Source organism: Indicator indicator, chromosome 29, assembly GCF_027791375.1.
Source record: "Indicator indicator isolate 239-I01 chromosome 29, UM_Iind_1.1, whole genome shotgun sequence".
Classification (NCBI taxonomy): Eukaryota; Metazoa; Chordata; class Aves; order Piciformes; family Indicatoridae; genus Indicator; species Indicator indicator.
The window spans coordinates 10,793,800-10,814,824 of NC_072038.1; positions in this window are offsets into that span (position 1 = coordinate 10,793,800).

Sequence of the window (21,025 nt, forward strand, 5' to 3'; positions counted from 1 at the left end):
TGTCCTCTGCTTTTCGGAGAAATAACTGAAGACTAGTAGTGCTACTTACCTAGGAGGACTTTGAAGCAGCTCTCTGTTCTAGAGAGCAAAACCAAGGGTGTGGTATAGAATATATGATACAGCTTGTTCTGGCACTTGTGGGGATGGGAGTGTGGTAGCCCCATCTCTGTCCCTTGTCCCTCCTTGTGGGGCTAGCCAGCTTAAGACAATACAATGGCTTGTGAAGCATGGTATGCCACTTGAATTTGTAATGTAAGGTAGGGGAAAAACCTCATCTGTAGGCAATTCTTCTAGAGTCCCCAGAGCCTTTGCTTCTGCCTTTATGGAAGAAGGGGAGTGAAAAACAGTAAAATCCCTTATTCTTCTGAGTGAATTTGAGTGTGCTTTGGTCTTGTTGAGTTACTCTAGTCTGCTTGCTGTGTACTTTCAAGTTGATTTCTGAAGTGCATATATAAGTGGGTTTGGGTATAACTCTTTAAATTCTTCATTGAGAGTATCTGGTCTTAAAAGGATACTCTAAACCTAGATTCTCATTCTCATATGCTGCTACTGAAGGCTTCTTTGAAGGAGTCATTGCTAATGTGGTAGATGCACCACAATAATGGAAGTGAGTGACAAGTCTGCTCCTCCTTATTTCATATTTGCTTGCACAAGGGGCACCCTCCCTCACTGGAGGCTGATGAGCTATGGAGGCATCCATGTGACTTGGGTGAGCTGCTTGGTTCTTAGGTACTGTTGAGTAATGTTATAAAAGGCAGCAGCTAATTTGTCTGTATGCATTCATATCATATGGCTAGCAGCAGTAAGGGCTCCAGTGAAGCAATCATTGTGAAATCACCAGCCTCAGCATCCTTTTGCTGGGCTTTTAATGCCAGCTTAGACCAGGGTGGAGAGACATGTTGCTATCACTGGTGTATCACAATACCATCAACTCCTTAATGATGACTTCATATTTTTTGCTGCACTGCTTTGTTTATTCCAAAACAAAGCTGCATAGTAATAAGCTTTATCATAGGAGTCTTTGAAGACAATCAGATTAATGGCTATTGCAACCTGATTTCATCTTCTGCTGGAGAAGCTGATGTCATTGTTCCTAACCTTCTGTCTCTGTGCTGCTGAATGAAGGGTGAGACTGAGCTGTAGCTGCACTGTGCTCCCAGCCTTGACAACCTTCTGTGCCAAGGGAGAAGACCGCAGGTGGCACCCAGCACCTGCAGAAGAAGCTACAGACAGTGCCAGACTAACACCACAGATACTTCCAGCACCCTTGGGGATGTGTTCTGGTGTTATGTTGGTAGTAGCTGTGCAGAGAGGAAAGAACCATCTGCCTCGCAGTGCCAAAGCCTTTAATACATAGGGGGGGGGGGGGGGGGGGAAATAGGGCTCTTATCTATTCTTAGTGTAGCCTCCTCTGTCCTTTGCTGTCAAAACTCCAACTTTGACTTCAGAGCACTGGTTATAAAGTCACGATTTACTGTGTGACTGTAGAGAACTGGAAGAAGTAACCTATATAAGAGCAGTTATGTGAAGCCCGGTTTCATCAGTCAAATCATTGCTTCCACACAGGGCAATGACACAATTACTTGTGCAACAGCATTCGGGAGCCCGGGGCAAACGTGGGTTTCTACCTCCGTAAAATCTCATGTTTTCCAGTAGAGGGTGCTCCAGGCACCCTCCCAGGCTCGTTTGCATGTTACCGTAGGGTTGGATCCAGCCGCGACCACCAGGGAATGATGGACTTTTTTTCTTATTAAGAAAATACTAAGATGAAATCCATTGGGGCACCTCTTCTGCTTACAGAAAATATCCCTCTGCTATTTTCAACATATTTAATAGTTTAAATATTAAATATAAGTTACAATCTTTTTTAAAGGGCATGTCCCTGTATTGTTACTTTAAAACTCCTTCCTTTAATCACTTTTTTTTTTTTGTATAGCTGCAGTTTATTTGACTTTTCTATACCTGTATCTAATAAAGGGGATGAGAATGCAGAATATTTCCAGAATAGTGTCCTAGGTTAACATAGCCTGCTCTCACATGGCCCTCTCTCCCCACGCAGGTGGGAAGGAAAGTAGCACAAAGAAACCCTCTCCGGGTTGAGATAAAGTGTGGAGAGAGTTTTACTGGAAATGATCCAGTGCACAATGAGCTGAGCCTATCTGCAAGAGAAATACAGCAGCAGCTGTCAACAATCTCCTCCAACCCCCTGACCTGCAGTCCACCCAGTGGCAAAGACCAGCACCCCAAAAATGGAAACCAGAAGCAGCAACTGGAACAGGAAGCCTTTCATGTTCCAATCTGAACTTCAAGCCCCATCATACTTTGCTCCAGCCAGCACTTTCATTTTGAAGCTGGCGTGATGGCAGAATGGGGTTGAATAGCAGCAGCAGCTTCAACTCAACCCATGACAAATAGTGTTCTCTCTTTTTTTTTTTTCCTGAAGTACTTATTTCAGAATTATTCAATATATTGAGTTAATTAAAAATGCTGCATTTTCTTCTCTAGATGCCTGACACCTCAGTGGCTTAGCAATTAAATTTCTGGGAGTAAGACTTTGTTTTTATCCAAGAAAAATGCGTTCAGCCTATCCACCAATGAGCCTTGTTCTTGGCAGCACCTATTTCCACAAGCAACAATCTACAGTGATTATGAGTAAGTGACTGGAGTGAGTCACTCCTTGTTCTAAGAAAATGCAAACTATTTCTGAGGTTAGGATCATAGTCACCCGTTAGGCCGCTTTTAAAAAGCAGTAGAAGCAAAAAGGGAGAATTGTTATTGCTCCTGGTTCTTGTTTGGGGCTTTTTGTGTGTGTGTTGCCCAGCCAGATTTAAGAGCTAGCCTTCTTTACTTGGCAAATGCCTAATTCAGGACAGGGGCTGGAATAAACGTCTGGTGGCCTGTATGTCAGTCTGCCAAATTCTCTGTGCTGAGAGCAACAATAACAGACCCCCGCTGACATCAACTGGCTTGGAATGCAGCTGATGCTAATGCTATTTTATCTGTGGAGTGATGGCAAGAGTTCAGTCTAAGGTCCCAGCAAAAGTAACCATCTCTGAAATTCTGATGCTAGCAGATGCTGCCTGTGGGATGGCTTCCACTTGCTGTTTCCACAGGTGCCAAGCTCTGAGTAAGGAGCAGAGGCTTTGCAGTCCTGTTCTTCAATAGTATGTCTGTTCAATTCCCACTACAGGAAGAACAGTTTAAATTGTGGAAAAGCTAGAAATGGTTAAAATAAGATAAATCTCTTCTGTATTTTCCTATGATTTAGACTCTAACAGTAAAAGCTGCTTCCTGCTACTCTACAGAATGATTTAAATTGCACAGAACTACAGTGGTACATCAGCAAAAAGGAACAGCTCTAAGTGAACAGGAAAAGGAATTCACTAGCCAACAATGTTTCATAGTTCTCTTCCATTTCTAAATCTATTTTGCAGCAGAACAAACTGAGATACAAGAAAGTTATCCACAGATGTTCAGAAAGTTGCTGGTAGAATTAACTGTGGAGCTTGGGAATCCTGGTGTCCACTCCTCTAGTTAACCCACAGCAGCTCTGCTTATGATTATCCTTTTCTGGAATATAGGATCATCCCAGAAGGATTGGATCCCTTTTGTGATAAGGTATGATATAATGTTTGGGAGCGTGTGTCATCTGGGGCAAAAGTGCTGTTACCCAAAACAAGAAGTAATTAATGAAGGCTAATTGTGATTGATGATACTTGCTTGTCCTGTAGAAGAAAATGTTGGGCTCTCACTTAAAACCTAGTAGGAAACAGGTTAACCCTTTGGTCTGAGTTAAACACTTAACTCATCTTCAGGGAAAAGTCTTAGAAGAAAAGAGGGAATTAGGTGACCCCCTCCTAAGGCTGGGAGGGGTATAGCTAACCCAACTGCAAAACCCAAGAAAAAAAAAGGCCATCAGAAGAATACTCAAGCTACAAGAGTGTAAAGTTGTTCACTGCGTTAGAAAACACTTTCTTCATATTGATTCATGGCACTGATACAAGTCGGGCACCGTGTAGATAGCTGAGACAGAACTGATTTTCTGTGAGTTTTATAGTACTTCATATGGAATAAGGGTCACTGGATTCCAGTCCTGTTTCTGACTGCAGAGCACTGTCTGTCTCAGGCTGGCTCCAGGAAATGGACATCTTCCATAGAAGCCAGATTTCGTGGAAGAGCTATGGCCTGTTTCCAGGTTGCTGCTCACCCACTGCCCTAGGGAGTGTCATTAGTGGGAGGGAAATGGAGCTGGGATTTAACGGGACGAGGAGAGAAAAAGCAGGGTGGAGAAAAATCCTGTTAATTCTTAAACAGAATTTGCCTGGCCACACTAAAATGTGCTAATCACTTAAATAACAATGGGCCTGATCCAGAAGTGATGTATAAATCATAGATCAGGAAGGGAGTTCCAAGTGACTGACACACTGAAAGCAAAATCAATGGCACTGATTTCACTGCGGAAGAGGCTGGATTTCACCTAGAGCTCAACAAAAGAGGCAGCATAATGAGCAAGCCTTCTACTTTATTTCCTTTATTTCCTATTTTTCCATTTGCAATGCAATGTGAAATGAAAATCACGAGGCCATCTTTTGGAGGTGCGATTTTTAGACAGCTATTTAAAAAATAGTGGAAAGCTGTCTCATTTATTGCCTGTAGCAGATTGCTTTGTGTACAAGTTCACAGTGCTAAAATCGCTCCAATACCAGGAGCATGTAATAATGCTCTGTGGGCATGTGGAAGATTGGATGTACAAAGTTATCAAAAATCTTGAATAATTTCCAAGGCACATTTCTACCATCCAAATCACTTCATTTTTGCCCACTATATGAAACAGATGTAAAAATAGCTCTTTCATCAGTGGATTGCCACACAGCTTTGGGCTGCAGAGGTTCAGTTCTGTTCAAAGCAATACTGTGAAATCATTTGCAGAATGTTGCTGTTAATCAGAAGCAGCAATTTAATGTTGCCTCTCCATCTCTTCTTCTACCCCCAGCTCCCCTTCCCAATTCTGAGCAGGAAACGGCACTTGGATGGAGCTCAGCATACTAACTTTCTGGATAGACTCTCTAGGAATGAGGAGGAACTTGAATTCTCTCCATATGTCATTTCCTTTCCTCTAATGGCTAAAAAAACCCATTGCTGAATTCCATATAACTTACAAGAGAGAACGTTACCAGCATAGGAAAATACAGGCGGGGGATGGGACAGACAAGATGTTCACATTCCCTTTCTGAGGAACTGGTTTGCAAAATTTGACTTGAATTAAGCAAGAATCTTTCTTCTGTGTAGAAAGATTGGGTTACCTAATTCCTAACATTGAGGCTGTACTTAAGTGTATATCAACACCTGGAGTCAGTGGCCAGACAAGGATTAGAAAAGGAAAACGTAAGTAGTGGAGGAATGGTGACAACTGTGAGAGACTTAAATGAAGTCAGAAAGGAAAACCAGAGGTGACTGAGGAAGACTGACAATGGGGATCTAATGATTTCTAATAAAACCAATTTTATAGCAAATAATCCTAGATTTTACTTAAGAAAAATCAGATTAACCTACTCCTGTGACCAATTTTTGTGCAAACTACCTTTAAAAAAATTTCAGTTCCATATAACCAATAGCACATGCAAATATCTCGCACTGCTGCAAAATACAAAATTTTATCTGCTATATTGCACAGAGGATTTGTAGCTGTCAACAGAATTCAGTGTGCCATAGTTAGAAACTAAAAAAGCACCAGGAATAAATATGACTAAAAAACCCCAACACCCCCCCCACACACACACTTTAACTAAATGGAAAGCTTACTTCCTCATAGCCAACCATGCATTAGCCTTGAATTAGAACATAAGGTCTTTTTAGCAATATAATCCAAATGTTTGTTACATTTGTAGCAACCAAACAGTGCAAGGCACTTCTGCAGAACAAACGAGATGTGACAGTTGTCCAAAACCCCTAAAATTTGCAGCCAGGGAATGAGCACATATGCATACAGGGGCTAGATGTGTCTGAATCTAAGTAAGGTCTTACATCCTTCATTACCTAATTAGACATATTGCTCCTGAATTCTACTGCTAAAAAGAAAAAGAAAAAACCAACATCTTTTCTCCAGTTCTAATTTTAAAGGGTTTCAAGAGTAGAATAAAAGACTGATTCAAGACACATGGTGACAGATTTTGCTTTAGGTTACTTTTAGCACTTCACCAGACCTACTAACCTACTTAAATATCTGTGCTGTTCTTATCTGGTGTGCAACCTTGCTTTAGAAATTTTAGGATGAAATAATTTTAGAGAGAACTTTATCTTCAGTCCTCTCAAATCAATTTCACAGTGGACACTGTGGGCGATCATGTTAAATTAAAGCACAAAAGAAGCTGGTACAGATTGTGAATGGCTTTGGTATTTCTGCAGTTCAAAAGATGTTAGGAACAGGATGAAAAAGAAGAGGAATTGTTGTGTCTATTGAACTCACAAATGCTTTTGCGCCATGATTGATCTTATTTATACATTTAGTTTTCATGGAGTGTGTTTATAAATGTCTACTGACTTGTTAAAACAAGACAGCGTGCTTCCAAAGCTAGATAGCCTGGGTTCTTCTCAGCAATTCACAAAGCTGTGTGAGTATTTGTGATGTGCACATTTCAGGACAGCTCATTCTGAGTCTGTGTTTGCTCGTGGGGTTAAGGCTTTGTTAGATGGCTTTGTCTTTGAACACTGCAGATTAACAATATATTTCTAAAGGTAATACATAAATCTCCTGGAATTAATTATGTCTCTTGAATGGAAATTTTTGGATGCAACTTGTATGAGACACATGGAGAAACTTCTGCTTGCTTGAAGAAACAGAAAATCAGAACTGCCAGGTGAGGGCTGGTTTAAGGGGTTTACAGTGTGCTAAGTATAAACTACCAGCTGTGCTGTGCCAGCATTAGATAGGCAGAGGGGTCTGTTGCCAGTCTTGTTTCCCACCTGTGTCAGTATTTACCTCTAATAGACACAGTCCCTGCAACAGATTGGAACGGGATAAATAGATCCTCTTGAAAACCTCATCTTAACCCCTGACATGCAACTCTGTAAAGCAAGAAATATGAGGGTTTAATCCCTGAATATCTAGACAAGTAACAATATCTAGTAAGAACAACCTAATTGTGCTGGAATATTAAGGCTTAACAAATAATGTTCTAGGGTTTTTGGGGAGCCAGGAAAGCATCTCTACTTTCCTTGGCTGCGTGGATGGAAGGTGCATCACAGAATGTTTTTCGCTTCTTCCCAAGCACTAAATAGTGTCTGTGGACCAAGCAGGATGTTAACAAGGCAGGCCAAGAGATTGATTTAAGGTGGCAGCCGTGTATCACACTTGATCAATAGCGTCTAAGGGATGAATTTACAGCAGCAGGACTGAGTCAGCTTTAGCATTACTGTCAATGGCACCCTGCACTCAGCATCAGTATAATTGAGACTCAGAGAGACACAGTGTAGGAGATCTTACAGGCAACAGAATTGTTATTTCAAATTGATACTGGGCCATGGGGGATAGGAAAGATCAGAGAAGGTTTGGTATCCATTTAGTAACTAAATAATATGGCTTGGCCAAAAATAGTGCTGTGTGTCAACTCCTAAATACTTGTTTGGGCTGACAGTCTTCCTCCTAACAACACTTCATTTGTCTCAGCTGCATACCACTGGGACAAATACAGTGTCAAGTTGAATCAGACAATATACAGAGACAGATGTTGTAGGACAGGAGTAAAGCAAATTCTTCATACATGTCACTCAGAGGGGACTGTTTCTCTAACTGCCTCATTCTGTAAAGTCTTTTATGAATCTATTTATATCACTCAAATCTAAGGATGAGATTCTACAGCTGCTTCATTCACAAAGCAACATGAGAAAGTCCTGCAAGACAGTTACATTAGGGAACATGTAGTTCTTCAGGAATAGTTCTTCAGGAAACCTTAGTAATTTCAGTTGGAACACTTTGCATGTAGCTCATAGAGCACTCGGCAGAGCCAGTCATCCGAGAGTCTAGTAAAGAAATTGTATTATCAACAGTATTTTATGGATAAATAAGTGGAAATCATAGAATAATAAAGGAAATATTTTTCAGAAATAGACCTTCTTTTGGCCCACGACTTTTGATGGCCTACTTTGAGTCAGCATTCCACCAATTTTAACCATAAGACAAATCAGACAAAATATATTAGGCCTAAGAAACTTCATTATGCTTAAAATCTGAAGCTAGCCCTTTGTGTTGTGCAAAACCTGTCACTGGGTTATGGATTGTGAGACACTACCTCCAGAGCAGAGAACAGTGTTGACTTGAGCTAGACAGCAGGGCTGGAGCTGGGGTGTAGTCTCCAGTCATTTGCCCAAGCTCCAGGACATGGTTTCTCACAACAGATTTATCTCTTTCAGCAATTAATTCAGAAATCTCACACAGTGTATGTATTTATTCTGTGTTCGATCTGCCTTTTTTCTTCTTTTCTTCTGAAGTCACATTAGGATAGTACTGTCCTGCAGGACATGATGAGGAAATAACATGGCTAAAGAACTGCATGGAATATCTGTGCATTAGTTACTAATCTGTTCTGGATGGATGGACTTAGAAGTTATCTTAGTGACTAACCACTGGAAAATCCTGTGATAGGGGAGCTCATGCATTTTTTGTAGCCACAGCTGCAGTCATTTCCCTTCAGAGACACATCATTTCCCCAAGACACATCCTGTCTCAGAGGGCTATGGTGTCTGCTGCTCCAAGCTTCTGTCCCCTGTTTCAGTAGCCAGCATATGGGTGGAGATTTCCTTCCTAGTTTCTTCTGAAAAGCTTCACCTCAAGCTCCAGCTTGAGAAATGCATTGAATCTTGACCTCTTGCATAAACATTGTCTCTGCATGCCAAAGGTAGTCTTAGTGAGAAGCAGAGCCCCTGTCGAGACATGTTTCTCCAACATGTAACTCTGACAGGTATGTCTTCCACTGCTAGGTTACTTCTCTTTGTTTCTGAGTAGTAACAGAGCCAGAGTTAAAGCAGACATTTAATCATGTTGTGTCTCAGCACTTTAATGCAGTTAGTTCGGTTCACCAGTAATATGCACAATGCCCCGAACTCCCCCACCAGTGAGAGCCAGAAACAGGGAAAGCAAGCAAGGGTGGGGAATGGCAAGTTGCAAGGACTAGAACTAGCAGGAGGAAGAAACCTTATAGCACCCGTCCAGTTTCCAGTGTACTCTTCCATTTCTAAAGATGGAGATGATTCCACCTCCAAAAATTAAGTACAACTATCCCCTTCTGAAAATGAACACTATTTGGGTAAAGACATTTGTTCATCTTTCCTAGTGCTCAAAACCACTAAATCTTTTGACAAATATCTGTGAATGCAAAGCCTTCTTTTTCTTCCTATTGGGAAATTCAGAAATCAAAGCCCTTTTTTGTGCAGTCACAGAACAAAATAAGGTTTTGTCTTGCTAAATACTTCTTCAAAAGTTTCACTATTATGGTACAAACTATCAAATTATTCTGTCCTTATAGATACCTCTACAGCCCTGTTGGTGTCCTAGAGAGGCCTGAGCTTACTTCTTTTCTGTACGTTTCTTCCAACCCTTACGACTTGTGCCTCACTTGCTAACTTCTGGCTGAAGAAGACAGGATGGGACTCTGTCCTGAGTCCAGCAGCAAGGCTGTCATCCAAAAGTGAGCTGCAGGGTGATGCAAGGCACTCCCTTCCCTGTGGATCCAAGCTAGCTACCTCATCTTGAAAGGATTTGTTGGTCAGTGATAGCAGCCTAGAGTGAAACACAGATCACTTGTCAGCCGTTAATGATGATATTTTCTTGCTTATCTCACAAGATCAGCACTGCAAAGCATGAAACCTTTATTCACCCTTGAAATGGAACTGCACAGACAAAATTTACTGTAAACTGTTGGCTTCTAAAACTTGCATCAGGATCAGCAAGATATCTGTTCCATTAATCAGAGAATTATTTTTGAGAACTTTGGGGACAGGACTCGCCCAAGAAACTCTAGATCATAAGATTTATGTGGAATTCTTTTGTTGGAAAAGTACTACTTTCAATCAAGAACTGTCAGTGTCTTTGGTCTACATTCACTGCAGTTCTTGGCGCTTTGCAAGGTTTCCTGACCTCTGCCCGACACAGATCTTGCACAGATCCCTTGTGGTGCTGCTTGTCATAAATTCTACTTGGCAATTCTAGTCAGTGAAGGGGAGCAATAAACAAAAATCCTGACTTCCCTACAGAATTGGTAGATGCAATGGGACAGAAGGTGCAGTCATTATGATGTTTACACAAAGTCAGAAGGGCAGAGGAGAGCAGTTCACATCTGGTGCATTTGTCTATGCGAGTGCAACATGATCTAGGCCATTTCTACCTATGGTAGTCAAGAGAGAAGATAGCCCTGACCTAAATGGGGCACACACCATGCCTGCAGGTGCTAATGAGAGCTGAAGTTCTTCTGTCACCCTGTTAAATACATACTTACTGTGCAGGACTTTCGCAGATGTCACTGATGCATTTTGGATGTATTACTAAAAAAGTTCAAGTCAGCCTTGCAGCCAGTGTGGTTTATGCAGTGACCTGAAAGCACAAACTGTCAATTTAAGCTCTGACACTTGCCATATATCACAATATATTAACTGAAAGGTGAGCAGCCTGCCTAAAAAATGTTGGAAAATTTGATTTTTCAGCAAGTTGCTTTCCGAAAAGCAGCATGAAACTAATTCTACTTCATGACCTTTTAACAAATGCTTTTAATGAAAGCATTACAATGTTCATATACCTACTGAGCCATGAAATACTGTATTTAATCCCAATAGTGTGGGGGTTTTTAATACTGCCAGTGCAATTAATGTCTGACACACTGGTTATCCATTAGAAAAAGATCATGCAGCAAGAGCACAATGTTTAACATCACATTAAATACCTTTGTCAACTGGTATCAGAATTATTGAATGCTGGGTCCAGAGTGTACTCCAAGATCCCTGAGATAAGTAATCATCAAGTTAGAAAAACTCTGGAGTAACTTATAAATATGTCAAGCATGGAAAAAGGAGCTTTGTATTTCACACTTCTAGGTAGTTCAGCAGTGGCTAGGTAATGGTGCAATAATTGCAGCCCATCAGCCATTTGCTTTATATGGTTGGCTTTAGGAAAGAATAATGACCTGGCTGTGTGAAATTGCAACAGTTTGAAACTTTAATAGTATGACCTTCAAATCTAAGTGCTGATTTTTCTTCTTTTTGTCTTTAATGCAGGAATCAGGACGCCTGGAATGTCTTTGAGGTGTGTGTGAATTTACCTAACTATTATACATCAAGTTTTTAACTGGTTTAATGCAGCATATAGGCCATAAAATCAGTCAATAGCTTGAGTCTGCATTTTGTAGTAAATGAAGTCTAGACTTGTCTCAAATTGTCTTTGCCTGAAATAGTGGCTAAGCAATCATCATTTTCTGTTGTGGCCTGTGCTATCCAGAAAGATTCCTTCCTGACATGAGCTTTGTGTCAAACAGGCAGTTGCATGGGCTCCAGACACAGCCTTGTGTGAGGAGGGGATCCCAGGTTCTGATCCAGAACTACTCTGCTCCCAGGTGAAGTGATATTGGAACAGCAGTGCCACAACAGCAGGAAGCATTGAAAATGTCCACCTGCAAGAACCTGGCACCTAAGACACCTTGGGAGGAAGGAGATGTGAATCCACACCTACCTACTGTGGGGAGGGGGTCTCATTTTAAGGGAGAAAAGCCTTGAGAAACGCATTCCACCTCCAAGGCCTTCTGTGGAAAAAAATACTTTCTTGCCCAGATTTTATTTAACGAGGCCCAAGCTCAGTCAAGATACGATCACTTCAAATGTGCTTCCAACTCACTTCTGTATATATAACTTCTGAAAGGAAAGTCCCTGGGCTCTGCAGGAGCTACATTATAAACTCTGTGAAGCACAGGCCGTCTTTTCATTGTGTGTTTGGATCCTGATCCATAGGCTGGATCCTAATCCATGACTGCTCATGAAATAGTATCTCACAGGTTGGCTCAACAGGAAGAAGCCTATGCAATGACATGAACAAATGAGTGCAGATGAGTAAGGCTGTCAGTAAAACCAGCTCAGTCTTCAAAGCTTTTCTGAGAGCTTTTCCCACCTTTCAGAAAGCTGCAGTGACTCTCACCATGGAACTCCCCTTATGGGATGCATGCTGCAGTGCTGGAAAAACTCTGGTAAGAGTCACCTTTCCTCTGGGGTAGGACTTAAATTAGGTCACACAGCATGTATGCAAGGAATTTATATGTGTGTGTGTGTATATATGGTTTTACTTTTCTTTTCATTATGTTGCAAATGGCAGCTTGTAGAACTGGGCTGCTGATTCCCACAAAGCAGAGATAAGAAAGGAATCGGCCCACAGCATAACAATTTCCACAGCCAGTCCATCACACCCTAGCCATGCAATATGCAGCACCCCCGACTGACTCTCCGCATTTCATCCTGACTTCGAGTTCTCACGCGTGAGGCCTTTTCCCATTTTGTACCTTCGATCCTCCTGTCACCCCACAACTTCACTGTCATCTCCCCTCCTCTCGGCCATGGCAACGCACCCCCGTCGTTCCCAACCCCAGAGGCTCTCCAGAGGAGGACCCCAAGCGTCGCCGCCACCTGACGCAGTTCCCCCTTCAGACCCTGAGGCGAGGCGGAACGCGCTCCCTCTGCCCAGGGGGGTGCGCGCGGAGCGCGCAGGCGGGAGGCCTTCCCCGGGGGAAGGGAAGGCCAGGCCGGAGGAGGGGAGGGGAGGGGAGGGGAGGCGAGGGTCTATCCTCCCTCCGTGCTGCTCCGACCTGGCTTTGTTGTGCTCGCCGCCCGGACTCCGGGCGAGGGGGCGGGGAAGCGGAGGGAAGGGAAGCGAGGAAGGCGGCCGCGTCTCCTCCTCCGCCTCCTCCTGAGCCCCGGCCCCGCTCATGGCGACGCTGGGCACATCCGGGCTTCTCCTTCTCCGGCGGCCGCCGCTCCCCTGAGCGCCCAGCCCGACTCCATTAGCGCCTCCCCTCCCCCCGTCTCCCTTCCCGGATCCAGAGGCAGGGGGAGCCCCGGGCAAGGCAGCACTGAGCCCGTGGAGCGGCCGGGGACATGTCCAACCAAGGGGCCCGGCGGAACGGGCCCGTCAAGCTGCGACTGACAGGTGAGGCTGAGCGGGCAGGCTCCGCCGAGGCCTGCCGCTGCCCGCCCGCCAGCGCGCCCGCCGGTGGGGCTGGTCGGGCGCCGGCCGGGTAGGGGGAAGGGAAGTGACGGGACGAAGGAAGCTAAGAGCAGCGGGGTGCTGGGGACGCGGAGCCCGGCCTCTCGGGGGAGTGGAGCGAGGAGAGCCCAGCTGGAGGGGCGGGAGCGGGCTCCTTCCATGTGTCTTTGAGGTTGAACCTGGGGTCGGAGGAGTTCCTCAGGCCTGGGAAGGAGAGCGGTGGGAAGGACACTCTGAGTTCTTTGCTCGCCTCCCTGCCCCACCGCGGGCTCCGCGCCTCCGGAACAACATGTCTTTGCGGGCTCCGTGGTGCCGCCCGCCTGGCCCGGCCCGGGGCCCCCGCAGCCCGCCGGGGTCTCCTGTGTGGGGGAGCCGGCCGATGTGAACTTCAGGCGCCGGGCACTTTCTCCTCCTTCTCTGCATCCCAGCTTCCCCACCCTCCCCCCCTCAGTGTAAGCTCGAAAGAAACTGTCACAGTCTTTGTTTTGATCTCTTTGTTTGTTGTTGTTGTGTTTCTTTGGTTTTTTTAAACCAACTTCTTCAGTTACGATTCTGCACAGTTGGGTTGGTGAAATACCTTGTGCTGCCCTCTTTCAGAAGACCGCTTGACCTCTAATACTTTAAGATATCATAAAAATTGTTCACCTGCATGCTGGAAGGAAAATAAATTGGTTTAAAATACTTCGGTATGTTCTTTTCCGTACAAGAACCCAAGCAAATAGGTTTAAAGAAAAAAAAGAAGTTTTGAGAGTTCTGCTGGAGCTTTCTTTAAAACCATACAGGAGACTTTGAAAGCAAAGAGCTAGTTCAAAGTGTCCCCCATCACATAAACAATACTCTGTGTTCTGAAGTGTCAATGCATGAAGGTAAGTGATTAGAAAATAATAGATAAGACTATAAATCCTCCTCTGCATAGTGCTTTCAACCAGCTTGCAAGACAAATGCATTTAAAAATACTTAAAGAGTTGATATATTTACTTCAGGTGTATGTGAGATATTTCCAATGTAATGCCTCATAAAGAGAGGTGCTTCATACTTACTGTTCAGAGTATGTTATTTTTACAGGGACAGTAAAGCAGATATGCTTATATTTTGCTTTGGAAATACTTGTAATACAGTTTTCATGGAGCTTTGTGACTGTCTTTATATTGCACTTAAAAATAAAACTCTTCAAATAAGCATAGCTGGGACTGATGCGTGGATTGGTGCTGCTTTTTTTTACAGAGTGTTTTGTAGCCTTCTCTTCAGGTTATTGCTTTATTGATGCAGTGCTTCAATACTTTTTTTTTTTTTTTTTTCCTGAGCAATGACTGCTCAGACTTGCTCATCTTTGGAACATTACAAATGGTCTATAGCCTTATGTGAAAACGTGGAAAGTACTGTTTAGGGAGTTGTCTCTTTCACCTTTGGATTTTATGTTCAATTTTGTTTAATAGTTATTTCTATTAACGTTTAAGCATATAATGAAATCATGTCAGTGACAATAGAAGTACTCTGTTAGAAGGAGTGTAAGCAAGAAATAGGCAAGTTTTATGTGTGGAGTTCTAATTGTGCAGTCAGTCCCCAAAAGAAGCAGGTACAGTCTTGAGGATTGGCTTTTTGTCATCTTGTATTTTAGGAAGGGACTTTGCTGGCAAAACTGCCTTTCTAGGGATTGTTCCAGAGTTAGCAGCTCTTGCAATTACTGGACATCAGTTCTGTTGCTTGGAAGTGTTTCTGAAATACTGGCCTGTTTCTCGAGTTTAAAAGACTTGGAGGTATTTTATGCTTTATCTAATTGTGAGTTGTTTCACATAAGGTCATTTGTTGTAAGGAAGCTTGACATATTTAAGAAAAACATTGAATTTTCTTAATTCAGCTGACATGTTGTCAATGTTCTTGCCTAGGAATATTTCTAAGTGTTCTGTGTGGTTTTGATTACCCTTTTTGATTGGAAAAGCAGTTTGAGGGCTCTTGAATTCTAAAACTGTTTGGAATTAAAGGAATATATATATCCAGTGTTTTTAAAAGTTTATTCTCAAGCTCACAAATGCTATTTAATCTACATTTTCTTTGGCTATGTGCAACTAGCAGTCTTCTGTTTTGGCTTGAATATTTATAGGATTAATTCTGCAATCATTGTATAACGCTTATTTTCTCTGCTTGTTATCTCTAAATTAGATGGTATAGATTAAAAAATGGATTTCAAGAACTGGATTCAATTAGCAGTTTTTCAGGACATAAACATTAAAGGTTTAGATGGAAAACATTGTTTTGACTGACTGGATAAATGACAGGGTAATGTTTGATGTGAGTCCAAGAACTGATCTGGAGCTAGTGCCCAACTTCTCAGTCCATCTTGGGGAGCCAAATAAAATATTTAACCTAAGCCTCGTTTTGCAAAAAAAAAAAAAAAAAAAAAAAAAAAAAAAAGTTGATTCTTTGTTGGGACCTTAAGAAAGTTCTGAGAAATGTTTGGCATACCTTTACACTAAGTGTTTAACAGTTTATTTAGCTCTGGGTTCCATAACAGAGAAAAACCACAGTGGTGGCATACTTCTAGTAAGTATTTCTTTAGTTCATAGTGCATCTGCGTTAAACCTTCCTTCCAGAAGGTTATTCTTTTGCTCCTGGGTTTAATTGTCTGTCGTAAATATCATGTCAGTCTTCAGTGATACCTCTGTCGATACGCTTTGCACAACTCTGAGCTAGAAAATCTTGGGCTAATTGTTAAAATCTAAAGATGATGCCTTCTTCTGGTACTTGTAGAGTGGTTTGACTTGAGGATCTTAAAGATCTTTTCCAGCCAAACCTATCCCATGATTCTGTATTTCACCTCCAGTATGAGGTGTAAATGCTTGTTTCTGATTAAATAGAGGCAATGTGATTCAAATTAGCTGAAGTCTAGAACTACGTTAGTCTTCTACATACTTTTACTTAACAGCTTTTGATAACATTATCCAAGGAATCTTTAATACAAGGAAAATTCCTTCAGCTCTCACATTTTAACCACCCTTTTATCTAGTCCTATCCTGAGTTCATCTGTGTTCTATAAAAGCTGCAAGCGCAGTCATCCCATTCAGTTCTTTCTTCGGTCGTCACGTTGTGGTGGATTTGTCAATACTCTATAGTCTCAGGTACAATGTACTATTGTTTCTTCCACCCCCAGTGTGGCATTGTATTGATCTTAAATTCTTCAAACCCCAGAAGTGACCCTTGCATTCAGGTACTCAGTGAATATTTTATGTCCTAACCATGGATTATCTGATGGTAAAATAGTTTCATTTGACTGCTTTCACCGAGGACATCAGTGACAGTTACCTGAATGACATCTGTGGGCTGTTGTTTTTTTCAGGTAGAAAGATCTATATTAAAATTGGCTCTGAGTCTGAAAAGCTATATGGGCACTGGAATATACTGAGTTGAATAAAGGTTAATACATGAATTTGTTTAGTTTGTGTGTATGTGTCAGAACAGTTAACAAGTAAAGATGCTTTGATAGCCACAAAGCACAGTTAAAATGTACTGTGAAACTGGAATGAGCTGGAAGAGTGTTGTTGATAAAGAATCAGAGGTAGGTCTGAAGAGTTCATAGATTCATAGAATGGTTTAGAATAGTTCCAACCCCCCTGCCACAGGCGGGGACACCTCCCGCTAGACCTCATTTTGAACTCATTTTAGCCTGGTTTTGAACACCTCCATGGAGGGGGCATCCACAGCTTCCTTGGACAGCCTGCTCCAGCACCTCACGACCCTCACTGTCAAAGAGTTTTTAGATCTGGTTTTCCTCTTCCTTACTGTAAGCTTTTGGGTTTCCTGGCAGAGTCTGTTGTGGAAAATGGACAGCACCTCATCTTCTGGCCTGCTGTCTGTCCTTACAGTACAGAGGTGGTGCTGTATTTTACTTTAAGATTATTGTGTTGAGGGAAGAAGATGCTGCTCTTTATTTTTCAGTCAGTTCCTAGAAGCACTTGTGATACTGATAATATTTCTCAAGAAATACCTGAGCCAGAATATTGCTGAGGTTTGCAAAACCAAGTGGAATCTCCACACCTATTGTTGTTGTGTTGCGGATAAATCTAACACTGAAATTAATCCAATAAAAAAAACGGTTGACCTAAATCCTAAATTCTCATTAGTGTTGTTGGAAGCTGGTCTGAAGTTTATGGATAGCAGAACCTCCTTATAGGAACAGCAGTACTGATTACCTGATGAAGTAGCTACCTAGATCCTTAAGTAGCCAGGCTGTGGTTTCATAGTTGACTTAAACCACAGTGCAATTTTAGGTCACTTTCAAATCTGAGTGCTATTTTTATTTTCTTCTTTGCATTGAAGGAGAGGGATGCACAGAAGAGACTGAAAAGAGGGCAGGACTGCTTCTTCTACCAGCAGCCTATAGTTAGATAGGTTTTGGTCAACAGTAAAACAATGGGGTTCCTTCATGTAAGGTGTATTTGACTTAATGACACATGACTGAGTAAAAACTAGTGCTTAAGCAATCAGGGTCAATAAATTACATAGTAGGTGGATTAAACTGGTGCTGTCATAACAAAGTCAATAGGTATGTGCCTAATCAGATCATGTAGGAACTGGAGGATGCTTGGCCCTCAAACTTTCTAAGCAAAGTATGAAGTGTGTGTGTATTTATATGCTTTTTATATATACAGTATGTAGTTACAGATACTTTGATGTGTATAAATCAGTTGTGGATCACACAGATGCCAAAGAGCTGTAATAAACAACTGAGTTGCTGTGTGGAGCAGTCTCAACTGCTTGTTTCAATGGGGTCAGCTTGTATGACATTGGCATTTAAAGCTGGGTACCTGTTTTCAGGGATATGTAATGGGGTAGCATGGCAAGGAAGATGAAAAGATCAAAAAGGATTTGGAGAGAGGAAATTGTAGTAGGAAAGTAGTTCTGCAGAAGCTCCAACTAAAAGAGCAAAAGGCCCAGTGTTCATCTTGGGTTGTAGAATTGGGAAAGCAGCAAGCAGAAGCTAGTAGAGGATTTCCATGTGTAGGTAACACATGGGCCATATGAAAGAGATGGATGGGAAATCTGCAGACAGTCCTAATGTTAATGTTTAAAAAATAAAGATGAAGGGGGGAAAAAAAGAAAAAGTAAGTTTTGGAGGTGGAAAAATAGTGAACAATTTTTTCTAATTGTAGTTCTCAGTTGCAGGTGAAGAGTTGAAGCTGCCCTGTAGTGTGGCTGAGTAGCTGAACTTAGCTGAGTAACTCAGTTTAGTGGTGGCAGATGATTTCTATTTTCTTTCTGCTTTGTTGTTTGTTAATCACACTGAAAATCTGGTCAGGCCCAAGATGAAGATATTTTGTCTTTATGTCCTTACGATGAATGGGTTGATCCCTGAAAGAAGGCAGCTTTTAATGTTTTGTTCTGTTTTATCTCACAGCCTTTGAAGTGTGTCCTTGCTTTACCATCTTGCTTAAAATGACATCTCACCATTGAGCCATACATTTCTTGTGGGTGGATGATTTCTGTGGGTGTCTTCGCTCCTCTCATCACGATGATGTGATGACCTGACTTCTGACTTGGCTTCATGGCACGAGTACCTTGCTACTCAGCCTATTACATTTATGCTTTACTAGAGAAGATGTAAATGCTCATCATGTCAGGTGCAATATCTGAGGTAATTTTGGTGACTTCTGAGAGGCTGGTGAGGATTCATCTCAATAATGGTAGAGCATGTAGAAGGAGCTACTGCATGTGTCTGCTCTCAGCACAGCACATTTCCTATGTGGGGAATAGGATTGAATTCTTGAGGGGCATTTGGCAATAGCTATTCAAGGAAACAAACTGTTGGCTTTTTCTTGCTACTTAAACTTCAAATGCTTTCAGTGAAAGCATAGATAAGAATGCTTGTAATTTGAAAAAAATCTTCATCTGGAGATAACAAAGCTCAGGACAAAACTGGCTAAGCATTATCGAGTTAAGTGGAGAGGTTGATACAGAATGGAGAATAGACATACTCAAGATCATAAAAAGGCAGGTAAATCCCAGGTAAAGCTGGGATTTAGAGTTGCTATCTTTTGACATGGACATTGTTTCTCTTGAGTTTAAATCCACAGAAAACATAAATCTGTTTGAGGACTGTGCATTTGGGGTGATTTGGGTTGAGTTCTCCAACATGCAGATTTGTGTTGCACCATCAGCTGTATTTTCACATCCTGCAGATTCTTGGCATTAACTTTTTTTTCCTACTTCAGAATACATTACTTTTTTTGCTGTTGCTCAAGCAGATTAGGCTGGGAGGACTGATATCCCCCGAAGTCAAAAGTATTGACTAGGTGAAGTGTTCTTTTCATTATCAGAATCCTGAAAGTGAAAGAAAAAGCAGCAGTGTGTGAGTTTATGTTGCTGCATCCTGTTACTAATTTTCTGGAATGACTCTCGGTTAGCAAGTGTTTGACACAACTTAGCAGGATTGTTTGCTTGCAGAAAGGGAGAATCACTCCAGCCATGGCTCTGGTCCTGGCAATGCAAACTGGTTCAGTGTGTCCTTTCTATGATGAATTCATCTCAGTTGCTTCAAATATGCAGAACATGTACAGACTATGTAATTTACAGGTCACAGTAAAATTATGTACCCAGATTCTACCATTTATGCTTAAATTAACGTTTGTGATGCCATCTTGCCACAAACGTTAGAGAGACAGTGACAGAGAAAAGCTTCCCAACCCACAGCACTGTTATTTGGGATGCACACACTCCTCTGCTCCATCCTGTGCTGTCAGATGAGGTGGGCTGAGGGTTGTATCCAAATCAACCTCTTCCTCTCATCCCCCTTTTTAGCTGTATCTAGAGGAGGGCTGTTGTGTCTTGGTGTGTGTGTGAGTGGTGGCTTGTAGCAGCTGGGCTGTTCATGGGACTGGGGCTGTTATCTTGCCTGTTCACATGAAATTGTTTTACACAAGCAACATACAAACATTTCCATTCTGCCTGGACCCAGATTTTAGTGTTACTATTGGGGTTAAATGGAGTAATAACTAGTTAGATCTGTAGTGATACTTCTTTGTAACATACCTATTTGATTTGGAACATCCATTCAATTATAGATAGAGTTGTGCTTGTATTCAGTGGAAGGTGGGAATCTGCCTCAGTAATACTCTAGGATTTCCTGAAAATTTGAGCCAGCTTGGTGATTTTTTTTTTTATAATAATAAGAAAAAAAAGACCAGGCTGTGCACTTCTGAAATTGCATATGGTCAAACATCTGCTTTGGGCCCATAATGGGGCATGAAGAAAGTGGCTGAAGTGTACCCAGTAGAAGTTCAATGTTTCATTTTAGTAAAGGGTAGTCTACTGCCTTTTGCAATTACTTTTCATGGAGAACATGTAAATGTCCTCAAATTAATCCTCTTTTAATCTTAGTGGGGGAAGAAAGAGCTTATCTATCTTTGAGTACTTATAAACATGACTGATGGGGGGATAAATACTAAAAATCCTGAAACATGCAGAAGAACTAAACCTGCCTGGATAAAATACCTAGAATTACATTCCACACTTTACTGCCAGGGATTAGAAATTCATAGCATTAGTTGTGCCAAGCATTTAGGTGTCCTTACTGCAAACAATTCTTCAATCCAATTTTAAACAGAAAATTTTCACCCTGCATTGTTCTGAAATTTATGATGTGTGTAAATATTTAGTTTCAGAGAAAAAGCTTTCACCCCATTATTTTCCCTGAGGGATTTATTAAAATAATAGTTTATAGCTCTGCATAGAAGACTGTATCCAGGGCTGAAGTAGTGGTATTGTGCTTAGGTTTAGTAATGTTAAGTTGTCCTCTGTTTA